The following is a 23,970-nucleotide window of genomic DNA, read 5'->3' on the forward strand; positions in this document are numbered from 1 at the left end:
TTAAAAAAAGTAAATGCAACCATCCATGTTAAAACCAAATTAATTTCAGTGGGGGAAAAGGAAATTTACTTTAGAACTATAAGTTTAATTTGTACTGATGTTTTTACCTATGTTATTTCAATTAATTCTTCAGAGAGCTTAATATAGTCTACATTACCATCCTCATTTAAGAAGGACAGAAACAGAGGCCCAAAAGTTAACTAACCTATCTAAAGGCAAAAAGAAATAAAGTGAGTATATAAACTCAAGAATGCCTCACTCCAAAGACCTTACTTTTCTACAATACTTTGTGGCTTCAAATGAGAAACAAATTGCTAAGTTTTCTAGGAATTTCTCAGAGTGCAGTATTTTTACTTGACTATCATATGTTAACAATGTAGCTATATAAGCTATAAGCTATAAGCTATAAGCTCCCGTGACGCCCAAATTATCACTCTACTTCACGAACAATTTAAAGATGAACCCTATATTCCAGTGAAATGAAGCACAACAAATCACAGAAAATAAATTCCTATGCAGTCATGCTGATAATCCTCCCAGATCAGCTCTCAAGTGGGTGTTGGCTATCCCTGTGTGCAGGGATATATGCCTCCTTCATTTAGACTTTCCTCCCATTTTGTTGTCATCTTTACAAGAGATGTGTGTTCTTGGGACATGGAGTTTCTTTAAAGGTTTCTTTCAGTAGACCGTTGAGGGATGGATTCGCTTCTTCTCAGGGTCTGAGAAATTAAAGGACATGCATAGCCTCAGGCCCTCATTTTGAAAGCACTATCCATTCCTTATAAAATGACAAAAAAAGCAGCAAAGCCAACCTTTTATTTTCCTACCTTGGACTTCGATCTATTTAGTAATGCCATGACATTTCTATCAGGTTTCCTCCATAAGGCCCTTTCAGAACACAAATAAAAGAATGAATACAGGAGCTGAGCTTTCTCCCATTCAACTTTCAGCTCTGTTAGCTTTCAATACCAGAAATGTATTTAAAACTGGATAAGGTTTGTTAACTCTTATATACCACTGTCACTCATCCAGATAGAAAAGAATAAAACTATATATGTGATAAGATTTGCAATTCAAATCAAACCATTTCACTTTGAAAATATAGAGTGTTGTGGTTTGGGGAAGACAGGAAAGGCAAGAATAAAGTTTCAAATTTACCTTTGGTAATAATATTGTAGTTGATGTTCATGAAACTAGGTATATACATTTGTATATTCTTTACCAAATATTATACTAAAAGTTTTCCAACCAGGTTATATTTTGTTGTTTTTTCCAGGTTATACTTTATGTTTGACTCTAACTATGCTTTAGCATTGAGCTTTTAGAAAAAAATAAGTATATCTCTGAACAAATTTAGATTTTTAAAACTATGAAAGCCAAATAAAGCTACTTTAGAGTTTTTCAAGATATTTGTATATTTTAAGTCAGATGTTAAGGACCTCATCCATATTTCATACAACTCGGGAAATTCTTGTAAAGAAGCAGACAAAGAGAACTGGATGGGAATAATTACAATCTTTTAATACACAAAACAAAGCAAAGAACAAACTCTTTTCATAACAGTTCAGCTAAATTCCACTGCCTGTCACTCAGATTGCATTATTTTAATAATTCTGTAAGAAGCTTACTCCAATAACTTCAACTTACTTTTAACTTGAAAAATAAACTCAACACATTTTACATAACAGTGTCATCAAAATACATTGGATTAATTTAAAGTGAACTTAAGAATTTTCTGAAATGAGAACATCATAATGTTTCCAAGTGCTATGCTGTGAGTAGTGATTGTGAAATATATTACAGGTCTTTAGGAAAAAATGTGGAAGCAAAGGAAATAATATGAATTCAGCATATGTCTACTGCATAAATGTAGTTAGGGTAGTTTCAGTAGTGGAAAGTAAGTTCCATCATCCACCCTCATTCATTTATAGATGAATCAGATAGAAGGAATAGAGAAAAGCTTTGACACTGTTATGCTAAACCTCCTGAATCTAAGAACAACCTACTTGCCACATATGAATAGTCCATAAGCAGTCAGCTTCATGCTTCATGACTTTTCCCAGCCCACGTTGATTTGCCTAGCAGCAGAACACCTAAACCAAGCAGATCCAATCAGATTCTTTCTCCCAAAGGTTTGGCATTTTGATTTGCAGAGTAATATCTGGGTTCTGACTTGTGGCTAAAACAGGCCTGTGATTCTTCTGTGAAAACATATGGGGAATGTTACAGCCAAGATCTCTGAAAAGATTCTTATTACCACCCTTTCTAAAGCTTAGTAGATGGGCTCATCCTTGGATTCTGTGAGTTATTCATTATCCTTTTAATAATTTTCCTAATTATATTACCTCAAGTTAGTTTCTATTAACTACGAGTGGAAGAATTAGCAAGAAGTCTCCCAGTTTAACCTGTTCCTGGTATACCTCTTTATTTTTAATACCAAAACTTTATAGAATATGCATACCTCTAAATATAATGTTTTGGGTTATGTTTATAGAAAAAATATGCCTTCATTTCCAAATGTTAGAAATTTTTTAAAAGATTTATTTACTTATTTTAAAGAGAGTATGTGAGCGGGGCAGAGACAGAGAGACAGGGAGACAATATCAAGCAGACTCCCCACTGAGTGTGGAGCCAGATGCGGGCCTAATCTCAGGATCCTGAGATCATGACCTGAGCTGAAATCAAGAGTCTAATGCCCAACTGACTGAGCCACCCAGGCACATAATTAGAATTATGTGTAGGCATTTTGAAAAGCATGTCCAATGTCAAAAATGGGAATGCGCATCTCAGATGTAGCTGATATTGAGAGAGGTCATTACTCTATATGAAGCCATCTTAATTGATATTCCAGAAGAAATGTTTTAAGCACTTAACATTTTTTTTTTAAAGATTTATTTATTCAGAGAGAGAGAGAGGCAGGGACACAGGCAGAGGGAGAAGCGGGCTCCATGCAGGAAGCCCAACGTGGGACTCGATCCTGGGTCTCCAGGATCACACCCCAGGCTGCAGGTGGCACTAAATCACTGCGCCACCGGGGCTGCCCAGCACTTAACATTTTAATGCAAAGCTACCTGATAGTGTTTTAGTTTTCTGGAAACTGGTTGAAAGTTTTGCTCTATATATGAATTATACATTTTTTTGGTTAAAAAAAAATAAGTGGAGAATAGTTTCCATCCCCCACTCCCACCCTGCCTTTCCCCCCCACCCCAGTCAGTAATTGTTTAGTAAACATGAATAGGAAATTCCCTTCTCTAAATTTCCATGCAGATACTGCAGTCTATTGGATGAGATGACACAAATGCAAAGTTGAAAGTGTAAACTGTCACAAGAAGGGTAAAAGAATAAAGTTATGACAATTTAGAGGAAACAGAGGAAATGAGACCTAACATCATGTAAGAGATGCTTGTAAGCAAATCAAAAAAGGTTCAAGAGTTGAGACTAAGATTTTGGAGCTCTTTGCATAGACATAATAGATAAAGGATTGCCAAATAAAAAGACTTTGTTAGAGAAAAGATAGTGTTCTTTGGTAATTTTTAAAAAAGATTCTACTTATTTATTTAAGAGAGTACAATTGGCACAATTGAAGGGAGGAGCAGAGGGAGAGGGATGAGTAGACTCTGTGCTGAGCTCTGAGTCTGAGGTGTCTCAATCCCACAACCCTGAGATCATGACCTGACCCGAAGAAATCAAGAGTCAGACACTTCCCCAACTGAGCCACGGACATACCCCAAGACAGTGTTCTTTGAGAAGCCTTTTGGAAGATCTTTGAAATCATGTGCTAACACATGTATGATGTGCAGTTTTTTTTAAGATTTTATTTATTTATTAATGTGAGACACAGAGAGAAAGAGAGAGAGAGAGAGGCAGAGACACAGGCAGAGGGAGAAGCAGGCTCCACACAGGGAGCCTGACATGGGACTTGATCCCGGGTCTCCAGGATCAGGCCCTGGGCTGAAGGAGGCGTTAAACTGCTGAGCCACCCGGGCTGCCCTATGCACTTTTCTTAGGAAACGACCAGACCTTTCATCAAATTCCCCTTCCACACTCAGCTGGAAATTACAATTTTTCAAGAAACTTTTATGATTGTTTTTTCAATTGTGCTTTCTATAAGAAACATGAAAAAGAAAGTTTAAGGTTATATAAGGAAGGAATTTAACAATATTTTCCAGAGATGTTTGAGTCTAGACCACTTTCTTAGTAAAACGGGTCAATGGAATGCTTAAATAAGCAAAAAGATCACCATTATTGAGTTAAAACAGAATCAATTCATTTAGAAAGAGCATAGAGATAAACATAAATCTCTAAACCACTTGAAGTAATTTCCATACCAGAATGACTAGATTGTAATCGCAGTGAAGAATTTTAACATATCTAAAGAAGGAATATAGCAAATAAACCTAAAAGAGAAGGTTTATTTAGGAAGAAAACCTTGGAAAATGATTGCAAATAAAGATATTGGTATGCCCCCATCTCTTCTTAAACCTGTCCAGGAAGAAGCTAGCCTGATCAGGCCCAAGAACCAAATCCGTTACTGATGATGGTCTATGCCCATAACTGAAGGACCAAGGCATTATTAGGTTGTTTAAATCTTAAAAAAAAAAAAAAATCTGATGCCTTTTAGCATTTTAAATCATATACCAATCTTTCTTAGTCACATTTTACAATCACCAAACAGCATTTTGATTTTGATTTATAGTGTTTTGAAATAATAGGAAATATATACCCCCAGTTCCTGCTAATAGTTGGTATTTGACCCCAGTTCCTGACACATCTCCAAAACCATTGTGATTTCCTGAGTGATAGGAGTGTCTGACACAGAGCTCCTAAATCCCTGGCAACTTCCTGGGTAATAGGAATATCTTTTGTTGTAAAGAGGTTACTCTTGGCAGGCTTCTGGATATGGGCTGATCACCAGAAAGACCAAGATTAGAAGCCTGGAACTTTCAGCCCTCACCACCTACCACCCCCCTCCAACCAGAGGGCTAGGAAAATGAGTCAATCATGAGTCAGTCATGCCCACATGACCTAATGGACCCTACTTAAAATCCTAAATGTATGGTGTTTGGAGAGATTCTGGGTTGGTGAATACATTCACATGCTGAGAGGGTGGTGCACCCCATCTCCAGGGGGATATAAACTTCTATACTTGGGACTCTTCCAGACCTTGCCCTCTGTAGTTCTTTATCTGGCTATTCATCTGTGCCCTTTATCATATCCTTTATTATATAATAAGCCAGTAAATATATGTGTTTCCCTGAATTATCTGAACCATTCTAGCAAATTATCAAACCCAAAGAGAGGCTCATGAGAACCATATTTATAGCCAGTTGGTCAGAAGTGCAGGTGACAACCTGGGATTTGTGACTGGAGTGTGAAGAGGGAGCAGTCTTTATGGGACTAAGCCCTTAACTTGTGGAATCTGATCCTAACTCCAGGTAGATGGTGTCATCTATACATAGTGTAGAACTGCATTGAATTTTAGGACACCAAGCTGGTATCAGAATTGGTCAGTGTAGGAAAAAAACAAACAAACATATCTGGTCACAGAAATGTTCTGAAAGAGTAGTAGAGGAGAAACACAAGAGTTTTTCCTAATAAGCCAATAAGGAGAAAAGTGGCTAACTAGAGGATATATAAGGGTCAAATCTTTTAGTAGTTATATTTCTTCCTAAAATAAATATAGGAGTAACTTGATTATCTATTCACCATCTTCCACCATTTCAGAGAATTATAAAAATGTAAAATTCTAAAAGATAAAAAAAATCATGAGAGTCTCATGGAAAGACAATATGGTCTGGAAAATAATATAGCCAAAAATATATCAATGAACAGAAATTGAACCACATGACCCATATAGCTGACAGAAGTGAGGATGTAACATCATGGCACAAGGATGAGATCAAAACAGAGAACAAAGTATAATCATTTTTATATCACTCAAAAGAATAAGCAAACTGGCTGTTTGGAAGATCTGTTTTTGCTTTATTTGTTTTTCTGTTTCTAAGATCTGGAGTCAATTTCTCTCATGTATTATGATAAAGAGAAAACTTTCATGTGAGAGAACAGGTCTTTTTAACATCCCTAAGATAGGTATTCTAGGGAGTGAGTTTATATCATGCTTTCTTCTAATATGACTCAACGTAGGTCTGTAGAATAATGTTGATATAAGACACAATAAATTGAATGTAAAAAGATTTGAAACAATGCTGTCCATATATGTTCTTTTCAAATGGTTTATTCTCATAAAAGTATAAAATTTGTATTTCTAGAAAAATGTATGGACTTCCATTCTCCATAATTATTGTTTTTATCAATAAAACAGTTGAAATTATAATCTCTGAAAATTACCTGGAGTGAGTAAATACTGTTTTTAATTAAACGCACTTCATTTTTTTTGATAAATGCAAAGTAAAGTTTCCTTTATGAAGACTATAAAATCCTAATTTCAAAATTTGCTTCAAGGTGTTTAAGTTATTATGATTTACTCTTATGGTAGACACTATTAGTAATCATCAATATTTGGTTTCCTTTTCCTTTTTTGGATATAAGTAAAGACTATATACTTTCCAGCCCCTTTATATAGTTAGGAAGGCAGTGTTGCCAGTTTAGACTGTTGAAACATGAACAAACATGATATAAGGCACCTCTTTTATAAGGCAATGTAACTGCCTGTTGAGTTCTTAGGTTCATCCCTTCCTCTATTGTAACAAAAATGTTCATTTCATATTGAAATGGTAGAGCCACTAGGATAGAGTCATAGCATCTTGGCTCACAGTTACATCTAGCAGAGAACTATTATGGAGAGTGTCGACTTATGGTGGATCATGTGTGAGTGTCAAATTTTTATTGTGTTAATCCCTAAAATGTAGTAGGCGGTATGTGTCACTGCAACAAAATCTAGCTTTAGCTTGTCAGGGCACTTGATTGCTTCTCTTTTAATTATTATTTTAAGTAACAAGTAATAAATTGACATTCTGATTTTGTTCTTTGTAAGTTTTACCAAGTCACTAAACATTCAATGAGTACTTATTGTCTGCCAGGCACTGAACTGAGGAGAAAAAGATAATTTCTGACTTTGGGTGATCACAACCACCTAAATAGAAAAAAAAAAAAAAAAGGATTTAAATGTCATTAGAATTCAATTTGGTAAGAGAAATGATAGAGATATGCAAAAACTCATGGGAATTCTGAAGATGAATGACTAATTCTCAGGAAGTAGATGTGGTTTCCTTTGCTATTTGAACTTGAAGCTGGCATTTTGTAGACTGGTAGATTCACATTATATACATCGCATACCCAAAACAAAAAAATATAAGATACAATTGTGGGTAGTCTAAATTATAAATTGTAAATTCATAAAGAACCAAGTTCTATTTTTTAAATTTTCATAAAATAAAATAAAGGTTCTGCTTCTAATTTTCATCTGCTGGTAAGGGAAAAGTTTCCTCACACCAAACAAGCAATTTTCTAGACACCAGCAGGTGTCCTACAATTTGACTCAATTCTGACACTATTTACCTAGAAAGGAATCTGCCCCTCCCTCCACCAATTTCACATGTTAATCATAAGTCCAAATTGTGACCTGTGCTTCTGACCAACTGGCTATAAGACTGGAGGTTCCAATGAATCTCTGTTTGAGTTCCATTAATTTGCTAAAATGGTTCACAGAACTCAGAGAAACATTTTACCCACTAGAATACCAATTTATTATAAAAAGGTATAGCTCATGAACAGTCAGATAAGAAATATACAGGGTAAAATATGCATCCATGTGCTCTCAGAGTGTGCCACTTTCCACAAATCACCACATGTTCACCAACCCTAAAGCTCTCACCCTTTTGAGTTTTTATGGAGACTTCATTACACAGGCATGATTGATTAAATAATTGATCGCTGGAAACTGATTCAACCTCTAACCTTTCTTCCCTCCCCAGAGGTCAAGGGAGTGGGATTGAAAGTTCCAACCTTCTAATCACATTATTGGTTCCCTTGGCAACCAACCTCATCCTTATAGAGTCCAAAATTCACCTCATTAACATAACAAAAGACACCTTTGTTGCTCTCTACACTTAGGAAATCCCAAAGGTTTTAGGAGCTTTGTGTCAGGAACAATGGATGAAGACCAAATATGTTTCACAATACCACAACCACCAAGCCTCCTTTATGGGGCTATTTGTGGCCATGCAACTAAACTGTAAAGAAAAGAAATGTTAACAAAATGATGTGTGTAAATTATGGATTATATCGATAAAAGGAACTTGCTTGTCCACCACTTCTCATTCCAATAGCTTAGAATAAAGATACAGAATTAGTAAGCTATCTTTGACCATGACATGTAGAAAGTATCATAGCATATATAGGAGTCACAGATGGAACACCTCCTTTGTGGAGGAGGTTTTGTCCTTACCATTTGAGCTGTTCACCTCTCAGATCCTTATGTAGTATAGCCCATTCCTCTTCTTCCTTCCTGGGAGTGGGCTTGCCCACAGAGAAAATATTCTAATCAGTTAGCCAGGGAAGACACTGGTTTCCTAGCCTCACCTATGTAAGCATGTATAATTCTGAAGTTCAATATTTAGAAATACTTGCCCACGGCAATGAGCCCCTTCCTCAAAAAGCTAGGTTGTTCAGCCATTTTAATAAGTTTATATGTGGATTTCCCTTTTCTGAAACTCCAGTTGCAACATTTGTTAAGTGTGAACATCATTATCTATCTACAACAAGAAATATTTCCACATTCACCACTTTCCTCCTTTCGAGTAAAGGGTTCCTTTGAGAAAATAATCAAATGTTAATAAATACAATGAAATTGTCAGTGAACATATATATATACTTTTTACTACACATGAGACATACAGTATTCAACATATAGAAAATTATGCACCATAACATGAAATTCAGGGCTGATGCTTAGCAGAACTGAAGAACAAAGATGCCCCTGGCTGATTCTAATGGAATTCTTTTTTCACCCTGTAGTATCCGAAGTTACTTTTTAATGACCCCGTTAATGTTGGTTTGTAGTAACAGTTAAAAGAACATTTATGCAATTGATTCAATTTGCCTTATAGAAACTGATTTGCACTAAAGGATATAATAGTGCTCCCTATTTCCAATGTAAAAGCCATATTCTATATTAGGAGAGACTTTCAACTCAAATCTCTGACTGTAGAAGCACAAATTTACATATACATCTCTTTCTATTTTCTTGTTTCACATTTCCCTTATTTCCCACAAGATAAGAATACAATTGTTCTAGGACTGATATACTGTAGCTACAGCTCTTTTATATAACACTAAGAATTTCATTTACTAAATATTTTGCTTAGAGTTTTTCAATCATTACCATTTTTAAATCAACAAAAGAATATAACTATGTTTCCTTCTCAAGTGTCACATTTGAAGATAAGTGTCTGCAGAGCAATAATAGGTATTATAGTTATGGAAATGAGAGCTGATGGGGAATAATAAATACTTACTCTAAATTAATATGAAGTTTCTGATTATTCCGCTCTTTAATGCAGGAACATATTTTTCGGTAGTGCAAAGTAAAATACTATTTTTAATCCCTATAGAATAATGTTACCATATTTCCTTTCTACTACAACATGAGCGGATAACATAAACATAATTATTTTACAATAATATATTATTTTTGTGTGAGGGTGTATAGTAAAAATGCTATTTATATATTTAGCTGTCTGCATTCTTTTCTGAAAGCAATTTATCCAGTGCTCAAAAGCATTTAATGAGCACTAATATTCCATAGACACTGATATGTACATTGAAGATGTAGCTTTGAACAAGACAGCAGAATTCATATTTCTCCTGGAATTTATTTTCTGAGAGAATATGGGAAGCTAAATAACTTACTTCAGATAAGGAAATGTGGTACAAATAAAATAAAACAGGGTACCAGAGCCAATAGATAGGCTTAGGAAATACTTTCTGAGGAAGAAATATTTGGGCTGAGACCTGAATGATGAAAGACAGGCAACTATGAGAAAATCTCTGGGAAATGCATTCCAGGCACAGAGAACAGCAAGTGTAAACACTCTGAGGATAAACTTATGCCTGTGAGGAAATCAAAGAAGGCCAATAGGTGATGCATCACAGCTGAAGTGGAGATGAGGTCAACTAAATAGGCATGAAGCAGACCAAGGAAGAGAGCTTACATACTATAGGTTTTGGATTTTATTCTAAGATTCTCTCAAAGTACAGTGGCATGTGGCACGTCCTAAAGTCTTGAAGTTTCATTCTGGATACTCTGGAGAAATTACTGAGGAGAAATGCATAAAAATATGCCAGCAATAAAAACAAGTAATGCCTATGTGAGAATAAAGTTTCACTGTACTCCAGATAGAGAGTGGTTTTACCCAACCTCCGAAATAATGTAAAAAACTAGACAAAATGTATGAAACAATGGTTTTCAAGACATTGGACATGAGGTAATGAAGGTCAGTAATCCCTAAGAGATAATGGGGTAAGCCCTATAATTACACTACGTTTACAGTCTTGAGAGAGTTTCTAGGTTGTAGCATCAAGGGAAAGCAGGTGAGGCACGGTGGATTCTATTGGTTAAGGAGACAGAGCTGAGAGCTAGGGGCAGAACACAGAAGAGAACAAAACTGGACATACAGAAAACTCTGAAGGACTAAAGAGGATATACCCAAGTATTCCACAGAGTACAAATCAATATATGCAAGAGAGGAAACTACTCAAGGCTATAGAACCATCTCGCAGGATTTGAAATAACAATAGCCAGGCCTCGTGGAGCACTAAGAATAGTGCCTGTTTTTTTTGTTGTTTGATTCAAGTCTTTCTTTAAATTCTAATTACTAAACATATAGTGTAATATTGGTTTCAGGAGTAGAGTTTAGTGATTTATCACTTACACACAACAAACCAAGCTCATCACAACAGATGCCTTTCTTAATCCCCATCACTCCTTTAATCCATCCCCCACCCACCTTCCTTCCAGCAACCCTGTTTGTGCTCTATAGTTTAAAAAATGTACAGTGCCTATTATCACATTCAGACTGGAAAACCTCATTGTTCATATGGGTTAGAGTGCTCAGAAAGTTCTCTTACAGTAATTTCCTAGGGCTGTAGCAACAAAATTCCACAGACTGTGTGGTTTAAATAAGAGAAATGTATTGTCTAACAGATCTGGAAGTTAGAAGTCTAAAATCAAGGAGTTAGCAGAATTGGCTCCTTCTGAGGGCTGTGAGGGAGAATCTGTGCCATATCATTGTCCTAACTTCTGTTGGCCCCAGGTGTTCCTTGACTCAAGGCAACATAACTCCAACCCCTGCCCATACTTATTTCTGTGCATGTCTATATCCAAACTTCCCCTAATTAAAATGCTATCAGTCATACTAGGGCTCTTGTAGAAGAGTGACCTCATTTTCACTTGTTTAAATCTGCAAAGACTGTATTTCCCAATGATGTCACATTCTGAGGTACTGGGTATTGGAACTTCAACATATCTTTTTTAGAAGGGACACAAACCTCAGTAAAGGTGAATGACCAGATTTAGAAGAAATGCTACTCTCATTCTACCTAAAAAAATCTTTTTTTTTTTTTACCTAAAAAAATCTTAAATGCCAATAAGAATCAAACTGTTTCCAAGTTACTCAACTGTGTCCCAGAAAAAACTCAAGAATATGTACAAGGAAATAAAAAAAATAACTACCACCAAACAAGGTTAAACTTACAATGTCTGGCATCCAATGAAAATTACAAGGCAGGAAAATATGAAACACACCAAAGAAGAAAATTAATCATTTTGAAATCAATGCATAGCTGACAGATATATAGGAATTAATAGACAAGAATATTAAAATAGGCATTATAATTGTATTATATAAGTAGAAAAACCTAGGAGAATGAATATGCTAAGCAGAGAGTTGCAAGATATAGATATGTATCTTATGTATATTTGAAAATGTATTTACATTTTATTCTCTGGAGATTGACTTCATTTAAGTCATTTTGTTATTTTGTTTTTGGGCAGGAAGTGCCTGTCATTTAGCCATAAATTCTTAGTGCTGTCCTTGGTATGATCACAATGTTTTGTGTGTTCTCAGGATAGGGCTTCTGTTTTTTTTGTTGTTTTTTTTTTTTAATTTTTATTTATTTATGATGGTCACACAGAGAGAGAGAGAGAGAGAGAGAGAGAGAGAGAATGGCAGAGACACAGGCAGACGGAGAAGCAGGCTCCATGCACCGGGAGCCTGACGTGGGACTCGATCCCGGGTCTCCAGGATCGCGCCCTGGGCCAAAGGCAGGCGCCAAACCGCTGCGCGACCCAGGGATCCCAAGGGCTTCTGTTTGAGTAAACATCTATAGTGTTACTATTATACATCATGCATTATTATAATGAAGACAATTTGAGCAAAATGAATACTTGATAAAACTATGTGGAGACAGTTATGATGCCATTTGCTCTCAGGTTCTAGATGGTAGATAAAACCTTATGATATATGAATATAAGAGATGATATAATTTTAATATTCCATAGTGATTTTGAAGAAAATTATTCATCTTATATTTACATAATATATGTTTTTCATATTATAAAATGATACCCATTTTAGAACATATGTAAAAAAAGATTTAAACACAATAAATTTATATAAGTTGTGTATCTAGATTATTTTACTTTGATATTGTCCCATGAGAATTATTTATACCATTACCATTTAATTTTCTTTTTTGATTTTATTTACTTTAGAGAGAGAGAGTGCAAGTGAGTAGGGGGAGAGGGGTAGAGGGAGAGGAACAAACAGATTCCATACTGAGTGTGGAGCCTGATGAGGGCTGGATCCCAAGACCCTGAGATCATGATGAGAATGGAAATCAAGAATTGGACACCCAACCAACTGAGCCACCCAGGCACCCCCCATTTAATTTTCTTTAAAAACATGTTTTCAAATGGTTACATAATATTTCATTACATAATTATATAATCTATACTAAAATGTAAGTATTTCTTTATCTTTGGGTATCTTGGAATTTTGGACATTGATTTCTCTTAAACAAGTTCTTAGCTAACAGAGCTGCTGTGAGATTGTGGGAAGCATCAAGTACACAAAACTATCAGTATAAAACAACATGTTGAGAACTGTATATAACTGTTGCATATTTTGTAAGTATTGACAAATACCTTAGTGACTTTTGTCTAGTTTGACAATGCATAGTACAAAAAAGCCCCACATAATCTAAAAGTTCATTAGATTAATTAATATTAATGGCTTCTAAAAGATAATGAATTATCGATTTAAAGATAAAAACTTATCAATTTAAAAAAGAAACAAACTTGTAATATTTGTTACATGTGGAAGAAAATGAAAACTAAGGCTTTTAACCTTTTTAGCAAAATCTGAGAGCTTGGGCTTAATTTCAGATGTACCATTTCCATTTTATGATGAACTGCTGGGCCCATTGGTCCATATGATTTGGCAGGGCAGGTTTTCCCTTGGTCAAGTATCCATCTCTACTAAGGATCAGTAGCATGCCTGGAGCTGTTTCTCACAGGGTGTATAGTTCTCTCCTATAGCCTCGCTCCAGATTCCCAGGGGTCTGCATTATGATCCTCTTGTTTGCTGTAGTGCCTACTGCATCTTTTCCCATCAGGGGTGCCTCCACACAACAGATCTGCGCAATTGTTTGGCCTACGAGGCAGGGCTGCTTGCATTGTATCCTGGACCAACTCCAGAGCTTTTTACCACTGTGGGACCAGCTCAAATTTGGCAGCCTTCCATTTTACGTAGTATATGGGCTGGGGCAGTAGTCCTTGGTGTGTGATTTTGAGATCCAAAGAAGCCTACTAGAAGACCCTTTGCTTCCTTCTTTGTGCTAGGGGATGTAAGATGCATAATTTGCCTCTTTTTTTGGAGGAGATATCTGGGCAGGCCCTGACTATTGCACTCTTAATTTTCACTGAAGTAGCATATACCTCTGAACCTTCATAGGTCTTAACATTCAATTCATGAAGCGCGTATATCTTATCAAGGTCTCCAATGTACTAGCCATCTCTTGCTTGTTCTTCTCAATTGGCATGGCATCATCAATATAACTGATAAATGTGGTATGCAGGTGATATTCAGGTGGCTCAGATATCTTTGTACTGTTTTATGATGGAGGACAGAGCATTAACACAGCTCTAAGGAAGACCATGAATGTGCTATATTTGGCGTGAGATGTTGCCAAATATAGAGATGTTGCTTGACTGAGTGTAGTAGTCTAAAATCATTCTTAAGGATATATACAGTTTCTCCAGTGGCCCGGCTGGCAAATTAAATGCAGATATGATTGGGACCAATACCTCTTAAATCTTCATGTCATTAATAGTGGTGTTAATTTCTGCCATCCCACCCCCTTCTCTACCTCTGAGATGTAATATTCCTTTTTATTTACTAAAATGGTGGGGGAGGGCAGTTTCATAGGTTTCCACTTGGCCTTACCTACTCTGAGTACTCTTCCCTATATGCTAAGTGTGGGGGGGATTATTCTAATTGCAAAGTATAACAATTCAAATTATACACTTGGGTGTTGGAGAAAGGAACATTTGGTCAGTCCTAGTTGTCCACTGTGACCTGGACTTTAGCCAGGACTCCATTTAGTAGGGTTCCAGTAAGCTCCCACTTTATGCCATGATGATACCTTAATGTCTACTCAGACCCTGGTTCCCCAGCTGTTCCAGTATTCCTCCTACCTCACTATGTAGTGACTTGAGTAAATGATCATAGCTCCCTTTGAGGGAAGGACTGGGGGAACCATTACAGTATGTAATCACCGTGGGGCTCTTTCTCTGAGGGACCAGGCCACTTCGTTAGTCAATGGGTTCCAGGTTTGAAAATGCCTCAGAGAAATGAACAAGAGCTCGTTACTTTTTAATGGGGGCAATTGCCCTCATCCCTCTGCTCCTGCATTTTGCCTTTCTTGGTTATAGATGCTAAGCAACACCCTTCTTGACAGCACATCTGTTTTGTCCCTGGGGATGCTGTGCTTAATTATCTCCCCAAGTCCCTGAGGATAATACCCCCTTGGTGTCTCCACTGCCGTTGCCTTCCAATTATAATTGTAGCCTCCTGGCTTCTGGTGATTAAATAGTGCCATCTGGCTTCTGTTAGTGGGGTGCATCTTCCCTATGGAAGTTAGTGAGTTCAGCTCTGTGACCTTTGTGACCAGCTTCAGCCCCAGACCACAGAAGCCAGTTGCCAGTGAACTTCTTTATGATCCTGAGCTTTGTCACTAGAATGAGGTGCATCTCGCCTCTCACCAGAGCGTGCCTAAGGCCCTCGATGAATGGTATGTCCTTACATCCCTCCTATGGAACCTAGCCTTCAGGTGGGTGCCTTGCCTTTTACATATATCCACTCAAGCCTAGCCACTGCCCCAGGCCCTTTATTCCTTCCTCTGACATCTGTTAGGTAATTCGGGCATTTCCCCTTTACAGAGCACAGGCCTTGTTTTTTTCTAAGATTCTTTAAACCACACTAGTAGGGAGTTTGCTCCATTCCCCACGGTCCTTTCCAGGATGTTAAACTCTGGGTCTCTGAAACAATGAGCCCAAGTGAATTCTTTTTTGTCCAGTCTCACATTCTAGCCCCTTTAAGTCACCATCCTCAAATTCCAAACCTAGGAATGTTTTCTTGGCTCCTACTTGTACAAACTAACAAATTCTTAAAACTTTTTGGTTAGATAGTCTGTTTCATCACTTATGAAGCCCAGCACCTCTCCAGACAGGCTAGAAAGGGATGTAGCCCTGGAGGAAGCCAGAAAAGGTATTAGGAGAAGCTCCTGAGGGGTTGTTACATGGCAGGAGGTGGAGGGGTGGAAGTGTGATCTGTAACATCATTCAGCATGGTAGAAATGCTAGCTCTTAACAAGAGAAGGGTGGGCCACCTCTCTAAACCTAGGGGGCGGTTTGAGGGATCTGCAGAGCCAACATCCCCAGGTGCATACATCCAAACCTCCCTTTCTCATGTTGCAGGATCCCACATTTTCCTTAGTAAGACTTTGACCTTTACATAACACTTTGGCTGAGTCTATTAGTCCAGGTTCTCTAGGAAAACAGAACCAGCGGGACGTATATCTGTTTCTGTCTATATGTATAGAGAAATTTATTATGAGAAATCGACTCATGCAATTATGAAGGGAGAGAAGTCCCACCATCTGCTGTCTGCAGGCTGGAGACACAGGAAAACTGGTTAATTTGAGTCCTGAGAACCAGACGAGCCAATGACATAGATGCCAGTGCAGGTATGAAGGCCTGACAGTCAGGATGCTGAGTGCAGGGGATCAGTGTCTCAGCTGAAGCAATCAGGCAGGAAGGAGTGAAATAATACTCCTTCCTCTACTTTTTGTTCTGTTCAAGTCCTCAACAGATTGGATGATGCCCACCTGCACTGGGAGGGCAATCTACCAATTCAAATGCTAATTTCTTTCAGAAACTTCCTCACAGACACACCCAGAAATAATGTGTGATCTGGGCACCCTGTGGTCAATCTAATTGACACACAAAATTAACCAACATTGAACATTCAAAAATCTTTGGACTCTGTTACAACTATTTATCCTCCTTAGGTATTTTTGCCTTTCCCCATTAAATCTTTAGTCACTGAGATGATACCTTTTGCTAGGGACTGTCTGTGCCCTAATCTACCAAGTAGGATGGAATCTTTTTGTGTGCGTAGTGGTGAGTGGGCCAGTTCCAAATCCCCATCTTACAGCCTGCTTTCTGTTTTATTAAGAATTAAAAAAAAAAAAAAAGAATTTTCCCCAACTCCTACCATGAGCTTTATATATCTACTTATACAAGCACACACATAGTTTCTCTCTACCTTTTACCCTGTATGAACACACAGTCCTTCTAATTAAAGCCAATGCCTCCACTTTTGACTAGATTCTATCCCCTCTCACCTACTTGGATAGCATTCTAGCATCCTCCCTGTCTCTGTTGCACCATCAAATTGGTACTCTATCTGCATTCATCACTTTTCATTGCTTACACTGTTAACAGACTACACTCAATCATCGTAAATACTCAGACCACTATCAGGCCTCCTAAATGTTCTCCCTAATTCCTCCTTTCCCCCATCCCCAATCTATTCTCAACATAGAGGCCAGAGGGAATCTTGTAAAATTTGAATCAGATCATGTCCCTCTTCCGATCAAAGTTCCTCAGCTTCTTCCCATCTTAGTAGCCAAAATCTTGACAATATTCCAAGAGGACTAACATGATGTGGTTGTCCCTTACATCTCTGAACTCATCTCCTAGTATACTTTTCCCCACTCTGCTTCTGTTGCATTTTCTTCTTTGTCTATTCTTGATTATGTCAGGCATCCACCTTAGAATTAGCATCAGCTGTTCCCTCTGTATGGACTATCCTCCCTCCACAAATCCACTGGGCTTATGCCCTTGCTCCTTTCAGATATCTGCTCAAATGTCACCTTTTCAAAGGATACACTCTGACACTTCATTTAGAATTGCAATGCTACTATCCTCATTAGCTTGTTTCACTTTTCCCCCATAAGACTTCTCATCCTGTAACATATGACATATTACTAATTGGTTACAACTATTCTTTGTTTGCTGCCTCCTCTCCAGAGAATATAAACTCTGAAGATGACATTTAATATGAAATGTGAAGGACAAGAAGAAAATACATTATAGGTACAAGCGCTAATGTTAAATCCTTAAGGAAAAATGGGCTAAGTGTTTTTGAAGAACCAAAGAAGGTCAACATGATGGGAATTTAGAAGGACACGATTGGCTCAGGAATCAGAGGGTTCCTGGAATGTGAGATGTTTTCAGGCTTAAGACGAGAACAGTCTCAGACAAGCGTTGGTCTTGGTCACTGTGATAGGCGGAATTCTAAGATATCCCCCAAGAGTCTCACCCCATGGTGTACACACACCTTCTCTCAATTATTTAATCAAACATCTAAGTAGGTGCTGCTGTGAACTCCCTAATCAGTTGACTCTAAGAAAGGGAGAGTACTTTAGGTGGGCCTGACCTAATTAAATGGGCCCTTAAAAAGAATCTAAAAAGATTTCAAGCAGCATGGGTTTTCCTACCAACTTGAAAGTAATCAAGCAGCCGTGTTATGAATTGCTTATGCAGGAGTCACATGGATAGGAACTGAGCATTGCTCTCAGCTGCTAGAAACCAATCTGTGTAGCAGCAAGAAACGGGGAGTTAAGTCTTACAACCACAGAGTTTAAAATCTACCAAGAATTTAAATGAATTTGATAGAGGGCTCAAGCTTCAGATGAGAGCCCAGCCCTGGTTGACACCTTGATTCCGGCATTGTGAAGACCTGACCAGGAGCCGGTTATGCCATGCTGAGACTTCTGACCTACTGAATGTGTAAGGTAATAAATGGGTATTAAATGGCTAAGTCTGCAATAACTTGTTACACTATAGTAGAAAACTAATACAGAATCCTGAAGCAAGGAGGGGTTTTTAAGAGAAATTTAGAGGAGAGGCAGGCTCTGGATCATACAGTGTTTTGTATTTTAAGTCAGAGGAAGGAGCTTGGATTCAGTGCTATTGGAAGATAAAAGGTTATTTTAAACTGAGAGGTGCACAATGAAACATTTTCCCCGGGATGCTCATGACCACTGGATCCTTAAAAATACAGCAAATGGGGCAGACCTTGAATCCTTATCAAGTTTATCTGTCTCAAAAAAAAAAAAAAAAGTTTATCTGTCTCACCTCTGTAATATATGTGTCTCAACAAAGCCCCTGGTAGTGGATCAGTGAGATGTTCTACTGTCCAAGTAGTTCAGATCTCTTTGGACTATTATTATGGCACCCCACTGGGGAGTTAAGGCAGCCCTGGAGCAAAACTGTGAGTGTATTCTGTTGTCTGTTCCATGCGATTATGAAGTTTTAGGGAGATTCTTTTATCGATAATGTTATAGGTAGCAAAGAATACATTCACCGAATCAATCATTATATGCCATGTCCAGAAGACTGTATGATGATCTATTCTAGAAAATACACCTGGCAAGGGGGCTGCAATTGGAGCTATTGCTAAGTTAGGTTTGCAGTGATCTATTTTTATTCTACAGTATATTTCTATTTATGTGGGAAATAGACTGGTGAAGTAGAGATGTGTAGGAACCTACACTGTGGAATTTTTAAAATCCTTAATGGTGATACGTATTTCCATCACTCCTCCTCCAAGGCAATACTATTTTTGATATATTGTACTGGTTAAGGGTGGGTATGGGCTGTTTCAGATGCTGCCAGTCACTTTCAGGTGTCTGTTAATTGATCCCAGCTTTTTGTTATCTTTTCATAAGGCATACATTGAGTTTAGCCCAATTCAATTTTATTTTTATTAAATTTCCTATATTCTCCAAATGTTTCAAACAACTGACAAATTGTGCATTCCTTTCCACTGGGATATTGTTCTGATTAACAAGTGAATTTTTTTAAAGGTTTTATTTATTTATTCATGAGAGACACAGAGAAAAGAGAGGCAGAGACAGCAGGCAGAGAGAGAATCAGGCTCCATGCGGGGAGCCCGACGTGGGACTCCATCCCAGGTCTCCACGATCATGCCCTGGGCTGAAGGTGGCGCTAAATTGCTGAGCCACCTGGGCTGCCCACAAGTGAATTTTTAACAAGTTGAACCAATACCTTGTGCCAGGGACTATCCTGTGCTTACATATCACAGGTGATGGGTCTTTGATGCCAGTTGGTGACAAATGATCCAGCTCTGAGACCTATCTGAATGCCTGCTTTCTTGGACCACTCTTAATATCAACTGGTTGGGTCTGTGACAGACTCTGAGATGATGTTAAATGTGCAGATATTTTCTAGGGAATAGTACTAAAAATTAGTACTTTTGGAAGGTAGGTAAAAGAAGCAGGGTTGGGCAGGGAAAGATGAGCAGTAACAAAGGTCTGACAGTTCAGCCCTACCACATGGCGCTCTGAAGATACAAATTGCCCTTTAGGGTGTCCATCAAAGCAGCTATCCTTGATTATGTTACCACCAAATAAGTCCTAAGTAAGCAGAGGTTTGATCTTGACATCAGTCATTTTCATGACTCAGCAGTTCAAAAGGCTGGGTATTTTTACTCTTGCTTCCAGCAGTCATTAGATATAGAGATGTGACCTTGGATAAGACAGCTCTCTGTAGCTGAGACAATACCCAAAACAGTTGACTACTGAAAAATATCTGCTGATAGCAGTCCCTGCAGCCAGAGCAACCAATTCTTCTATGAAACGGTATTTGAAAGTATTTCTGAAATATTTTGAAAATATTTCAAAATGATGGTCATTCTTGACAAAACTTGTCTTGAGTATGAAGCTGAGGCTGCACTTGGCACAGTGGAAGGGCCACTTCCTGGTGTGGAGCTGCGGGTGGTTGATCGGGTATTCCTTCTTTCTCTAGCACTTCTTACAGTCAGGACATTGGAAGGGACACTCACCTGTATGCAGGGTGTGGAAGCTTTGGGAAGCCAGAAGTACTCAAAGCTCTTCCTGCGCTCCCAGATACCGGTGGTGCTGGACCATCTCAAAGCCTACTGGTGCCTCCTGGCCAGGAGCCACCACTTCTGTGTGCAGTGCTTCCTATACTTCATATCCAGGTGCAGCAGTGGGGGTGGGAAGGGCAGGGGGAGAAAGCCTCTGCTTGACTGCCTTGTGGCAAAGAGGCTGTCAGAAAGATTCACTGTCAAAGGTTTCCAAACCTGGGTGGCTGTGGGTGCTGGAGTGCTACCACTGGAGCATGCCATGGAGACTTCTGATTGAGGTAACTACAAGTATGTGGCTGCTGAAATTTTTACTACAACCAGCTAGGTTGAAGGGCATCTTTGGGTCTGGGGGTTCACTCTGATAGCTCAGCTGTGGAGCTTATCCTGGGGAAGAGGCATGCAGGGAGGCAAGTGGCAATAGCCCATGCATTCATATGCCTCATCATTACCTGAGTGTCCTCTGACACAAAGTCTCACTACTCTCTACTCAGGAGTTCTTTTTTTCTCACAAAGTATGCACTAGAAAAGAGTTCCTTGTATGAAGGGGAAAAACATCTGAAGTTGTAATTATAAATCTCTTTGTAAATTAAAGGGTCTTTTTTTTTCTTGTTATAATTATAAAATAAACATACTACTGATAATGGGATGTTCTAGAGCTATCAGAATAATCCACTATATACTAATAGTTTTCGAACTATAGAGAAGAATCCCCTGGAGTGTTTATATAAGATAGATTTTTTAAAAATCTACTTCTCTAGACTCCAACTTACTAGGATGAGGTGGGGTTTAAGAATTGGCATTTTTAGCAACCATGGTAGATAATTTTGATGTAAGTGGTGAGCAGTCATCACTTAGAGAGTTATGACAAAAAGCTTTTATGTTCATAAATGGGTTGATATTGTTAGGAGAAAGGAATCTTGGCAAACAGTGGTGTATAACATCGTAATCTCAAAGAGGATAAACTGGAATCTCAAAGTCCTTCACCTTGAAGTCACTGCCAGAACTCAAGCCAATGCTCTTTCTGTCACCACCTTGTAACTAGCATGTCGTCAAACAGATGCAAGGTTGGTTTACCAGAATTCAGATTCAAAAACTTTACTAAATTCGTTAAGTTTTACAACGACGCTCATGAAAAAGTGGAATCCTTTACTCTTTGATTACTGTGTGATTATGTTGATATAAACAACATAGATTCTTCACTTTCCCAGAGATACGTTGATAGGCAGAAATATCATTACATGTCTTCATAGAGCTTTGCCTGTGAAAAAACTCTTGCTTGTACACATTCTTTAGTAAGGTCTTGGAGATAGAGGTGCCTTACTTGCAACATGAAAGCTTGAGCTAATATATAGATGTAAGAGTCCAACTACATCAACCCAAATCTATTTGGATTGTATATGTCCTCTCCAGAGATTCTAAGGAATTTTTAAAAGATGCAAAGACAATTTATCCCTTTTTTCAACTTATATCCTGGTAGATACTGTGGTTTCTTTGGATAGACATTGAAATATAGTTTTAACATATGGCCCATATGCGTTTCTAATTAAAATGTTCAATGTCAAGTACTAAAGATTCTTCTTCCCATAAATTACTTTGCATTTTTCTTGGTTTTCCAAGCTGAGAATTTTGGGAAAATACCATTTGACTATGTGCTTTCATTGGGGAATCATGCTTTTGGCCCAAAGTTGTTCTTATTGATGTTAATTCTTGGCTTATACTAAAAATTGGAAAGTCTAGTTTGCTCAGCAGTACTATTTATGAAAATGGGAGGAAAAAAATGTAGGCAGTAAACCATGCTGGCATGATAAAGGGAACAGAGTAAGCAGAGTGCAGTGAAAGAATATAAAAAAGGCAAACTGGGCTATTTTAGAATTTAAAACATGAAATTATAATAGATTTAGTATTAGATCTGATTGTTTTACATATTTACCATTTGACATAGCAAAAAGTCACTTACCATCCTTCTAATTTAGTTTGTGAGTTCTCAACCTTTTATACCTTATATTTTTTCAACCTGGCTACCTCCAAGGAAAACATTCTAAAAAAAAAATGCTTATAACTATATAATCCTTTCAGAGTACCTGAGTGGCTCAGTTGGCTCAGGTCATGATCCCAGGGTCCTGGGATCTAGTCTGCATCAGGCTCCCTGCTCCTCAAGGAGACTGCTTCTCCCTCTGCCCCTCCCACTGCTCATGCTTGCACGTTCTCTCTCTCTCTCTCTCTCTCTCTCTCTCGCAAAAATAAATAAAATCTTTTAAAAAGCTATATAATTCTTTCAGAAAAAATACCCTTTTCTTTTGTTTACAAGAATTGGTATGGACATAAAAATTGTAGTGGTAGCTTTGAGTGTAAATTGTAATGCAAATTCTTGGTAATTTTTATGAAAACCTTTTGTTTTATTTGAGCGACTGTATCCCACTCCAGTAAAAGGAATGGGTGTTGAGAAAGGAGCAACAAGGTTTAGGAATGTGGTGAAGAATCATCTGAAATGGGGAGTGAAGGCAAAGCAGTCAGGAAGAGTAATGGCCCAAAGATGGAGTGAAAATTGTCTCATTCATTGCTTTACAGTAAAATTGAATTTAAAGTTTTAATTATTTAAGGTTTGTTAATGACCCTAAGTCAAAAGAGTAATGTTAAATATTTTTCTCCTGAATTTGAGAATATAGATGCTGATCTTAGCTTTGAATTTTGGCAAACAGGAACTTGATTCTCTTTCCCCTTCACTTTGTCATATCCTATCCTTTTCCAGGGGTCAGTTTAAATATCACTTCTTAATTCCTAAAGTAGTTAATGTTACCGATTATACATACCCATACTGCAATGCATTTTTGCTGGGTTAAAGTTCATCATACTTCTTTTAAATTTATTGCTTAATGACTTGTTTATAACTACCTTGTAACCTTCAAGAAGGCACTTTACCAAACAGAGTAGGTGATCAGTATTTGTTGTGTTGTCTCTAGGAGGATGCTCGTCCCTCTTTTCTCACTGAGGACTTTTTTTGCTTACTTGGCCCAAAATTTCAGATATTACTATACCACAATTCATTTGTTTGTTTTATTACACCAACTTGTCTAAAAAATATGTGCTGTAAAAATAGCCTTTTTTTTTTTTAACATTTATTTGAGAGAGAGAAAGAGAAAGAGTGCATATACATGCAAGAGGCAGAGGGAGAAAGTCTTGAAGCATACTCCTGGATGAGTGTGGAGCCCAATGTGGGGCTCAATCCCAGGACCCTGAGATCACGACCTAAACTGAAATTAAGAGTCAGACACTTAAATGAGCCACCCAAGTGCCCCAAAAGGAAAATCTTGGTAGTTTATGATAGACTGTTACAAAAAATGCTATAATGCCAGGAAGGGACCCTTGCTCGTTGGAAGAAATTATCCATTTATGGAAGACAAGGAAGTGAGAAGAGGAGAAACTAGGAGGACAGGGACTGGCCACATTCATAGCCCTGGGAAGGGTCAGTTAA

At 37.8% G+C, this 23,970-nt stretch overlaps 2 long non-coding RNA genes across 6 annotated transcripts in view; one reads left to right on the forward strand and one right to left on the reverse strand.

Moving 5' to 3' along the window:
* LOC140611694 (uncharacterized) overlaps positions 1-23,970 on the forward strand; it is a 754,568-nt gene that overhangs the window by 251,292 nt on the left and 479,306 nt on the right. The window lies entirely within an intron of this gene.
* On the reverse strand, positions 451-7,965 carry LOC140612055 (uncharacterized). 2 transcript variants are annotated; one of them, XR_012013371.1, is made up of 3 exons: positions 7,835-7,965; positions 2,007-2,093; positions 451-719 (listed from the first exon to the last, which is right to left on the reverse strand). It is a non-coding gene; the product is annotated as an uncharacterized lncRNA (long non-coding RNA). The 2 variants fall into 2 exon arrangements; XR_012013372.1 differs by having other exon boundaries at positions 2,007-2,201; positions 7,835-7,952.

This window comes from Canis lupus, chromosome 20 (genome assembly GCF_048164855.1).
Source record: "Canis lupus baileyi chromosome 20, mCanLup2.hap1, whole genome shotgun sequence".
NCBI classification, from domain to species: domain Eukaryota; kingdom Metazoa; phylum Chordata; class Mammalia; order Carnivora; family Canidae; genus Canis; species Canis lupus.